The 11,649-nt window shown below is 44.7% G+C and overlaps 1 pseudogene; it reads right to left on the bottom strand.

Moving 5' to 3' along the window:
• Positions 1 to 2,596: 2,596 nt before the first annotated feature.
• LOC103628919 (uncharacterized) lies at positions 2,597 to 11,649 on the bottom strand (annotated as a pseudogene).

Raw genomic sequence — 11,649 nt, 5'->3', positions numbered from 1 at the left:
CTACCGCCGAAGCCGAGTATATTGCCGCAGGGCATTGTTGTGCGCGATTACTTTGGATGGTGCAAACCCTGAGGGACTATGGCTACAAATTGAGCAAAGTTCCTCTCCTATGTGACAATGAGAGTGCAATCCGCATGGCGGATAATCCCGTTGAACACAGCCGCACTAAGCACATAGACATTCGGTATTAGTTTTTGAGGGATCACCAACAAAGGGGTATCGAGATAGCTTATGTTAGCACCAAAGAACAATTAGCCGATATCTTTACCAAGCCTTTAGATGAGAAAACCTTTAGCAAACTTAGGAATGAGCTAAAAATTCTTTATTCTCGGAATTTTGATTGAAACATTGCACACATAACTCATTTATATACCTTTGATCATATCTCTTTTCAAGACTACGACTAATGTGTTTTCAAGTGTATTTCTATGCTAAGTCGTAGATTGAAAGGGAAATGGAGTCTTCGGCAAAAACAAGGATTCCACTCCACTCTAATGGTATCATTTATCCTTCGCCGTCACTCTACATCACTCTCACATTGGTATGATCTTTTACTCATATTTACTTATACCAATGGGGAGAAAATAATAGGGCTCTCAAAGTCTCCGTTTTTGGCAATTAATGCCAAAGGGGGAGAAAGTATTAGCCCAAAGCAAAAAGACCGCACCACCAACTTCAAAAAATTTCGAAATGATTTTTCACCAAAGTTTGTTTTTCCAATTGGTATCTTGTGATAAGCAATTTCTTCAATTAGTATGATATTTTCAATTGGTATATTTAAAGATACATTTTTCAAAATTGGCATCTAAATATATTTCCAATTGGTATCTATTAAAACCCTCTTGAAAGCTAAGAGGAGAATTTCATTCAGGGGGAATTTTGTTTAGTCAAAGGAAAAGCATTTGAAACAGGGGGAGAAATTTCAAATCTTGAAAATGCTTCTTGCAATCTTATTCATATACCTTTGACTATTTGCAAAAGACTTTGAAAAGATTTTGCAAAAACAGAACAAGTGGTGCAAATGTGGTCCAAAATGTTAAAATAAAAGAAAGCAATCCATGCATATCTAGTGAAAATAATAAATTGGTTTGATTCCAAGTAACCTATGCACTTACCTTATGCAAACTAGTTCAATTCTGCACGTATATATTTGCTTTCGTTTGTGTTGGCATCAATCACCAAAAAGGGGGATATTGAACGGGAAATAGGGTTAACCTTTTCGCAGTATTAATTTTGGTGGTTGAATGCTCAACACAAATATTGGACTAACTAGTTTGCTCTAGATTATATGTTCTACAGGTGCACAAAGGTTCAACACAAACCAATAAAAGATTGAAGTTAGGGATCAAATTCAAAGGAGGAAAGAAACCGAGTGTGCTCTGGTCTGGTGCACAGGACTGTCCGGTGTGCCACCGGACAGTGTCCGGTGTGCCAGGACCATACAGAGTCCAACTAGCCACTCTCGGGATTCTTCAGACACACTCCGCTATAATTCACTGGAATGTCTGGTGTGCCACCAGACTGTCCGGTGCATCAGTGGAGTAACGGCTACCAGCGCAACGGTTGACTGCAACAGTGCCCCTGACAGAGCTACAGTGCGTGACAGAAGTCAGAACAGAGGTTAGAGGCGCAACGGATAGTGAACAGGACCGTCCGGTGAGGCTCCGGACTGTCCGGTGCCACTAGAGGACAAATCCTCCAACGGTCGACTGCTCCAATACCCTAACGGTTGGGTGACGTGGCTGGCGCACCGGACTGTCTGGTGCGCCCATCGACAGCAGCCCACCCCCAACGGTTGTTTGGTGGTTGAGGGCTATAAATATCCCCCAACCACCACCACTCCATCCATCCAAGCATTCCACACATTGCATTCAATACAAGAGCAATAGACTTCACTCCAAGACACAAATCAAAGCAATTGATCCACTCAAAGTCCCAAATTCAACTCTAGCGCATTAGGGCTTGTGAGAGGATCACTTGTGTTTCTTGTTGCTCTTGTTTGCTTGGTTGGCTTTCTTTTCTTTTCCTTATTACTCTCAAGTGCTTTGTAAGCAAGGCAAGAGACACCAATTGTGTGGTGGTCCTTGCAGGGTCTAAGTGACCCGTGAGAAGTAAAGAAGAAAGCTCACTCGGTCTAAGTGACCGTTTGAGAGAGGGAAAGGGTTGAAAGAGACCCGGTCTTTGTGACCACCTCAACGGGGACTAGGTTCTTTAGAAACGAACCTCGGTAAAACAAATCGCCGTGTTCATCCGCTTTATTTCTTGGTTGATTTGTTTTCCCCTCTCTCTCGGACTTGAATTCATTTCTAACGCTAACCCCGGCTTGTAGTGTGTGCTTAAGTTTATAATTTTCAGATTCCGCCTATTCACCCCCCTCTAGGCGACTTTCAGTTAACATAGTAGCGAGAGGAACGAGAGATATAACAATGTGCATTCGATTAGACTAGTGTAATAGTTAAGATATAATAAGTCCATTATCTTTCTTTTAAAAAAACAGAAGCAAAATATGCATTGACAAAATTAAAGATAATCTGACAAATATAAAGTTGAAGAAATATGTGCACTCTTTTGATTAATTATTGATTACATAGTACTACTAATCATCATTAAAAGTGGTGGGCGGGAGACGATCAAGTGTTAGTTCCCCCATAGTCAGCCACTATGGTGTGTATGGAAAATAGGTTCTTATGCCCACTGGTATATGTGCTTCGTCGCCTAACAGTTGAACCTTTGAGGTATTCAAATTATAAGATATTGTCTTCTGTGATTAGTAAAAGACGACAATCTCCTTGTAAGGATGAAAATCGATGAAATCAACAGGGTACCAGTATTCAGCATTCTTAGCTACTTCAAGGACAATCTCATCAATATTGTCAAAGTCCCATTCATCATCATGTGCAGACGAAGACGAACAGCAGGGTCATAGTCATGGCGGTTATAGATGATCCTCCATTCATCTGGAGCCGAGCTGCCACGATGATGAGAAAGTTTTGCTAGCAAGGATCCAAGGTTGATGCTTCAACAACCACTCCATATGAATTTGTTCTTTCATCTCTTCCTTCCTAAGAAACCAGACTCGAAACTAGGGCCGCTGTCTTACTGGAGTAACACACAGTATACTCATTTCTCTTACTTTCCCAAGTAAATGATAGCCGGCTCTGCCCTCGGTTTGCTCCGTGTTGCTAGAAGTCCCATCATTTGGTACGTATTCTTTTCATCGTTGGATAAGGATATCCTGCAATTAATTAAAATTCTATTTAACAGTAACAATAATAATAATAATAACATGAACAAATAGAAGATAAAACGACGATCGATACCTCAAGACAACATTATTTTCACAATGCACATAGAATGCTCCCCAAAAATAGACATCCTTGTGGTTCTAGCAATTCTCGGACCACAGCATATCGGCCATGGTCCCCGTAGGCAGTAGGCTCCCCATGGTGTATCCAGGACCTCTCCTCCCACCTCCATCCCCTCGATGAGAAGGTGTGAATTCTGAATGTCGATGGCTGTCATTCTTGCTCCTCAAGGTCGATGGTGATAGTCGCACAACAGAGCATCACGGTCGCCCATTAATAAGGGGATCAGAAATACCTCAAAATGTTTTGGTGGCTCTGCCATGGGGTCATAGTCATACACAAGGTAAAAGCGTCTAGACAAGGACAATGAGGGTAGTAGTTGTCGTCCTTCTCCTTATGCGCAGCCATCTCCATTCCGGCCCAAACGACGACCCCAAGTATGTTCTCGATGGATGGTTCTAGGCTTGAGGTAGGGTGTCCCATTGTCGTGTGGCAGGGTTGGCCACCATGTCACACACCAACAGCAGACCATTGCAATGATGCTCAACCTCGATACGGAAATCTGAAGAAAGAACGTCTTAGCGCTGGTCGCCCCCGGCGTCTTCCAGTGCGCCGTCTCTTGGCGCCCCCCTGCTCGTGGCCATGGGGGGCCCTGGCGGGTTCCTCTGCTTCGTTCTTAGATTTCTCCGATGGTCTCCGCTTTCAGGATTGGATTTTCAGCAAGTTTAACCGTCCGATCAACCCCATCCCGGATAAATTTGATCGTCATGAGTTCTTTTTAGTCGTCTCCTTTGGCAGATGCTCCATGCGTTTGTGCCCAGATTCTGTGGGTCTTCTGCTTCAATCGTTTGTTGGTGGCGAGGCTGGTTTATTCAGAGTTTCTCAGCTGGCTGATCGGGTGTTTCGCTTTTCGATCTCTTGCAAAGTTGTTGGTTTCGCAGTTTATCATCTACACTCCTACTCCTGCTCCGTATTCAAGGCGTACCTGCACCTATGGAATTCTGGCGGCCCTAATTGGTTCATTGAGTGGCAGCGTTATTCTGCGGAGGAATCCAATTCCTGGAAACTGGTTTCTCATCGCCGTTCTTCCCCGGCCCCGTATGCGAATATGTCTCGTAAACCAGCTCTGTCAGGTGCAAATTTGGTTCCTTTAGGTCATCGACAGAGGTCTGTTCATGCCCCCGAAGGATTGATGCAGATGCAGCGGCGTTCGGTTTTTGATCGGATTTCCTTCTCCCGTCGCTCTGTCCGCAATAATGTTGCTGTTGTTCGTCCGCATTTTCAAAATTATTCAAATCCCAGAATTGGCCGCATGGTTCGCTCAGGATTTCGGTCTTCTCTGGAGACCCCTCACGTTTCCCCATGGGCCCCGCGGATGTTGGTTTGGAGGCCCAAGAAGATATTGGAACAGTGCCCGGAGAATTTTGGACAGGATTCTGCCCCCGGCATTAATGGCTCTTCTGTCCCTGCGGCGTCGGGTGACCGGTATTTCCGGGATCTTTCTCTCTCTGGAAATAATTCTCAAATATTTGGTATCTCGGGTCAGAAGTGCAATCGACCGGTTGTCTCTTTTCCCGATAAGTTCGTGAAGGCCTCCTGGGGGTTTCCTCCGCGCTTATGATTTCGGCCTCCCCTGCTTTCGCTTACAGGTGGGCCCCCTCACCCGCCCTCTTTTAACAACTTTGGTGAGTTCTCTCAGGCGATTCTTTCGAGTGCCGACGCTTCGCCTTCCACGGAACTTACACTGTTCACAAAACCCCACTCCGCTCCGCTGCCCTGGAAGAATCCGTCGCCGTCGTGCTCCCTTACGAGTGTGGGACCTCCGCCACCTTCGCCCTCCAGCATTCTTGGTGCGGCTAAAGAAATGGCTTTTCGCAGAGTTGATCCTACGTCGTTCCTCCCCCATGGCTTCGTGGCGCAGCAAGTCGATCATCGCGAGATAATGGTACGTACTGTTACTCGTCCTCAACCTTCGGTGCATGAAGATTGGGGCATTGTGCTTGTTCACCCCTTACCGGAGCATGAGGTCAACTTCCATATCTTCGATGATATCATTCGTGAGTATTTGGTGGAAGTCCGGCGGGTCCAAGTCCGGAGCATCCAGCGCTCTCATCTGGGATAGGCTTTGGTGTGATTCAGGTTCGCGTTCGACAGAGATAACTTAGTGGCTTTGGGCCCCCAGCAAGCACTGGGATTTTCTTTTACTGTTGTTCGCCACAATGAGGGCTGGAATCAGCGTGCCCTAACATTTAATCACGAATGTTGGCTGATTCTGCTTGGTTTCCCTATGGATTTCTGGACTCATGAGCACATTCAGAATGCGGTGGGTGCTTTTGGAAGGGTTCTCATGTGGGACCCTGATCCTAACAATGCTACTAGGCTGTTGGTCCGCGCAAGGGTGACTTCTTTGCAGGAAGTGCCACAGTTCATTGTCTTCTCAGTGGCTGATGGTTTTCAGGGTGTCTCTTGGACGGTTCAATGTGACATTGTGCAACAGTTCATGCTTGGCGCCCAACCTCAGGATGAGGACCCCGTGCCTCCATACCCCCATGATGGTCACCAGCTCCCGGTTGAGTTTTTTGGTATGGGACAACCGATGCCCAACTTCCATTTTCAGTTCGACCTCAATATTCCTCCTGAAGATGGAATCAATGCTGAGGAAAATGTTGCTGCCAATGCTGATGATGGCTGGGACCCTTGGCCTGTTGAGCAGGCTCAACCCCCTGTGCCAGAGGTTGTACCAAATAATGTTAACGCTGCGAACAATGAAGAAGAGCAGTTCAGCTACCAGCTTTCAGGTCTTGAGGATCTCCCTTCTGACGATTCGGTGGGCTATTTTAACGACATCATTATCCCTCAGGGAGTCCAGCTCCAGCAGGAGGAAGCCCCGGCGCCGGCTGAAGCGGTTCTCGCCCTGCCTGCTTTCCCTCCTGCCAACTTAAATTTGGAGGGAAATAATGTCGAGGGACAGGACGACATGCAAACTGAAGATAACATCAATGTGGGCCTCATGTTACACTTGGATCAAACCGTCCCTGACCCTGCGCTTGAAGATTTCTTGGCCAGAAAGCGTTCCTCCTCTTGGGCTGATTTGTTCCCTGACAATGATGGCTCAGTTTTTGTTCCAAAGATTTGGGCTGCTTTCTTCATGGGCCTTTTAATGAGGCCAGATTCGTTTGATTGGGCCAGGAAATTCCTTTTGTCCGGAGCTATCTCGGCATTCGTCGCACCCAGCATGGACATCATTTCAATCAGAATTCCCCCTCCACCCAGTCAGGATTCCCCTGCTAAGCCTCAACCCCCTCCCCAGTCTGAGACAACTCCCAGAAAAAGTCAGCCTATCTTAGTCGACACGACAGTCAGAAGGAGTGTCAGGCTTAGGGCAAAGGCCAAGGGCTTCAAAAATTGCACTGGGATTGGCAAGAAAAATTGCTCATGCTGCACTCAAAACGCCCCTCCCTCTATGCATCTTGACGTCATCAAGAAATTGGGTGCTGAGTTCTGTAAAATGACCCCTTCCAAGCTAAATCAGGACGACTTGAACAGATCCAAGGCCACTGGTACTGCCATTCAGGGGCCGGCTGCTTCCATCGACAGCAAGGATGAGGAATCCGACTTGTCTGATGAACAGGTGGGGGACCCTCACTTCAATGATGACAATGATGATGAAGACAATACCTCGGCGAGGTTGTAAGGCTTTGGCCTCCCCCTTTTGGGTCGTTTGGTATTTTCTGTACACTGGTTGGCAACTATTTTGTTGGTTAACGGTTGGAGCTGGCGCGCATGTGGCGCTTTTTGCTTTTTCTGAAACGTACTCTGATGGAATCGTGGTTTATTTCCTGTTTGATACAATTAACTCTGTTGGAGTCAACGACTCTTTGCTACATGAAATGGTTAATTTTGATGGCTAGAGGTTCGATTATTTGTTATGTGGGCTCTCTTTGCACTTTTTTGGTCGGGCCCATTGGATGCCTTATTCCCCTCATGTCATGCTGATTATGTGGCCCTTTCAATTCTTCTATTTATGGATTTATACTGGAGCAAGGATCTATTGGTGTATGCTATGCATACCGGAATTCCTTAATTTTAAAACTGATAGTTTACCATGACTTCCGGCCCTCAGAACTTACACCGCTCCTTGAAAATTTTGTCTCATAACATTAGAGGAATTAGCTCAGAGACTAAATGGAATTCCTTACGAAATAACATCTCGGACTCTACATGTGATATCATATGTATCCAAGAGACAAAAAAAGAGTCCTTTGATGATTCCTACATTCGTCGCTTCTGCAGCAGATCCTTTGATAAATTTGAATTCGATCCTTCTATTGGCGCTTCTGGGGGCTTCATAACAATTTGGAAAGGCTCTCTTTTTGATGGGGAGATTATTGATCAAAATTCTTTCGGTCACACAATCTGATTCCATACAAAGCTTACCAATCAAACCTGGTGGCTCACCAACATTTATGCCCCTTGTACTCCTCATAGGAGAGATGAATTTCTTTCTTGGTTTTCGAGCATTGAGATTGATTATAACAAATTATGGATCTTCCTCGGTGACTTTAATATGATCAGATCCCCTGATAACCGCAACAAACCGGGTGGGGATCACCTCAAAATGATGAGTTTTAATCTAGCAATCAGTCAACTGGGGCTACAGGAAATTCCACTCAAAGGACAAGTATACACTTGGTCAAATATGCAACGTCACCCGCTTCTCGAAAAACTTGATTGGTGCTTTGTCTCACAAGCTTGGTCGGTCACCTTTCCAGCTACCTCTGCACTCTCGCTTCCTAGAGGAACCTCGGATCATATCCCTTGGATGGTCAATGTCCAAATCAATGTGTCCAAGCCACCCATCTTTAGATTTGAAAACTATTGGCTTCAGCTTGATGATTTCCACTCTATCTTTCAAGACTCTTGGAATCAGCCTATCTTTCAACCAGACCCTGCTAAAAGGCTCATGGCAAAGTTTAAAAGGGCATGCAAGCATATCCATGGCTGGTGTAAGTCTCTCCCCAACTTAACAAAATTGATTGATAAGGTCAAGTTAGTGGTGCAACTGCTAGACTTCATTGAGGAGAGCAGAGATTTAACCATTCAGGAATGGAACTTCAAAGAAATCCTGCTTCTTCATTTATAAGATCTTTTAGCTAAACAACAGATTTATTGGAAGCAAAGAGGTCAAATCAAATGGGCCACCCTTGGAGATGCCGGCACTAAATTCTTTCACGCCAATGCCACTGTCAAGCACAGACATAACCTTATCTCCTCTCTTAAAGATGATAATGGAAATTTGGCTCTCTCTCATAATGAAAAAGAAGTAGTGCTTTTTAATGCCTTCAAGAACCGTTTGGGGACCTCTCAGCAAACTACTATGGTCTTCAACTTACCTGCTTTGATTCAGCCAATTGGTAATCTATCCGAGCTTGAACAACCTTTCTCTAGCCTGGAGATTGATCAAATCATTGCACGTCTGCCTTCAAATAAATCGCCAGGTCCGGATGGCTTTAACACAGACTTTGTTAAAAAATGTTGGCCGATAATTGCCCCTGATTTCTATGACCTATTCAACAAATTTTTTGAAGGATCTCTCTGCATGCATAGCATCAACGGATCATATGTGACCCTCATTCCCAAAAATGGCTCTCCTGATTCTGTTGGTGACTACAGACCCATCTCCCTCCTTAACACGAGTATCAAAGTTTTAACAAAAATCTTAGCCAATCGCCTGCAGCTGGTGATCACAAAGCTCGTTCATCGGAATCAATATGGTTTTATCAAGGATAGATCGATCTAAGATTGCTTAGCTTGGGATTTTGAATATATTTCACTGTGTCACAAATCCAGAAAAGAAATGGTCATTCTAAAGCTTGACTTTGAGAAGGCATTTGATAAACTGGAGCATGCTGCTATCTTAGAGATCTTGAGACACAAGGGGTTCGGTAATAAATGGATCCACTGGATCTCTATGATTCTTGGCTCTGGATCTTCTGAAGTTCTTTTGAATGGAGTCCCTGGGAAAAGATTTCACTGTCGACGCGGCGTCAGGCAAGGCGACCCCCTGTCCCCGCTTATTTTTGTTCTTGATGCTGACCTTTTACAGTCTATTGTCAACAAGGCCTGTGAAGGTGGCATTCTTCGTCTTCCATTACCAAACAATTGTGGCCCGGATTTCCCTATCATACAATATGCTGATGATACTATTCTCATAATGGAAGCCTGCCCTAGACAGCTTTTCTTCTTAAAAGCAATGCTCAACTCTTTCGCTGACTCCACTGGGCTCCATGAGAATTACCATAAGTCCAACATTTACCCCATCAATGTCACGGACCAGAAAATGGAGATCCTTGCAAATACTTTTCATTGCAAAATTGGATCATTGCCCTTTACTTACTTAGGGCTTCCCTTGGGTATCCAAAGACCTAAATTGGGTGCTTTTCTACCCCTTATCCAGAAAATTGAAAAAAGACTGGTGTCAACCTCCATCTTCTTATCACAGACTGGAAGGCTTCAAATGGTTAATGCAGTCTTCTCCTCTCTTCCAACATATTACATGTGCACTCTGAAGCTCCCCAAAACGGTGATCAGGCATATTGACAGACTCAGAAGGCACTGCCTTTGGAGAGGTGCTGATTTAAATGCCAAGAAACCCCCTCAAGTTGCTTGGAGTTTGGTTTGCAGGCCAAAACATCAGGCGGGATTGGGTGTAATCAATCTGTCATTACAAAATCAAGCCCTTCTCATGAAAAAACTTCATAAATTTTTCAACAGAGCTGCCACCCCATGGGTCAATATTATTTGGAACAATCACTACAGTAACTCTCTGCCCTCGGATAAACCAGTTGGTTCTTTTTGGTGGCGAGATGTCCTTAAAAGGCTTCAACCATTTAAGAGTATTGCTAGGGTGAAAATTGGTGATGGAAAAACAACACTTCTCTGGCATGATAACTGGGATGGTATTCCCAAATCAACACAGTATCCAGAACTTTGGTCCTTCTCTGCCTGCAAAGACATCACTGTGCTACAAGCAAGATTGGCTGACTCCCAAGAATTGTTCCATGCACCGTTGTCCACTGAAGCCTTTGTTCAACTTCAAGAGTTGAATGATTGCATGGATAATCTCCCTCATAATAATCTCAAAGACAAATGGTGTTGTTCTACTCCTTCTGGTTTATTTTCCTCACAAATGATTTATGCTCATCTGATGGGTAACCAGTGGACACACCCCATTTTCTCTTGGTTGTGGAAATCCAAATGTCAACCCAAGCACAAGGTGTTCTTTTGGCTACTACTGAAAGACAGACTAAATACTAGAGCTTTTCTGAGGCAGCGGTCCATGTTTTTGGAATCTTATTCCTGTGACAACTGTATTCTCCAAGTTGAAGAGACAGCCATTCACCTCTTTTTCAGAAGCAATTTTGCTAAGAGATGTTGGTCCTTAATTGGAATTTCTCCTTCACATTCTGCGGATTTACTAAACACCATTTTAAGAATCAGAAGACGTTGGCACGTCCCTTGGAAACTTGAAGCTATAATTCTATTGACCTGGGGCATCTGGAAATGCAGAAATAATTGGGTGTTCAATGAGACTCCACCCATGGTAGAAGGTTGTCGAGCTATGTTCAAATCCGAAATGAACCTTCTTAGCCACCGAGTTAAACCAGTAATTGGAGATAAAATTAGAACCTGGCTTCTTTATTCTGTTCTGTAATTCCTCTTTCCTCTGTACTCACCCCCTGTATCTTCTCCCCCACTCTGGTTTCCCTAAAAACAATAAGCAATAAAATACTGTAAGACCCCCTACAGTAACATTTACCTCGAAAAAAATGATGCTCAACCTCCAAATCCTAGTAATCTTCCAAGAAGTCAAGGCAGCCGTGGGGAACCCGACGTGCTGTCCAAGGGCATGCGAAGAGATATGTCAGCTGCTCAATGATGTTGAGGATGATGCAGTAGAAGGCCTCGAGACATAGAGGGAGGAGGTGGGCACGCAGGAGGCGTTGGGCGTCGACGATGGAGCACTAGTGCTTGCAGACACAGACAACCTGATTGGATGGTTGCGCATATATGCGCAGGCTGAAGCCGTGTTAGCCAGCCAGATACGATAATTTTGAGCGTATGTGTGAATGCAGGTTAATAGCATCAAAATAACTTATTATGCATCCACTCATGCAAGCTATGACTCCCACATACAAGCAACCAAATATAATCTCAAATAAAGTCAACGCATGTTGTGATACAAGATAAGATGGTGCGGGTAACCAATCAGACGGAGAATGACGCTGCTGGACAGGAGGAGACCCATGATTTTCGCGAGCATGTTGTCATGTAGCTGCTCCAT

The sequence above is a fragment of the Zea mays genome, chromosome 5 (genome assembly GCF_902167145.1).
Source record: "Zea mays cultivar B73 chromosome 5, Zm-B73-REFERENCE-NAM-5.0, whole genome shotgun sequence".
Taxonomy (NCBI): Eukaryota; Viridiplantae; Streptophyta; class Magnoliopsida; order Poales; family Poaceae; genus Zea; species Zea mays.
This window is presented reverse-complemented; position numbering and strand designations above follow the sequence as displayed.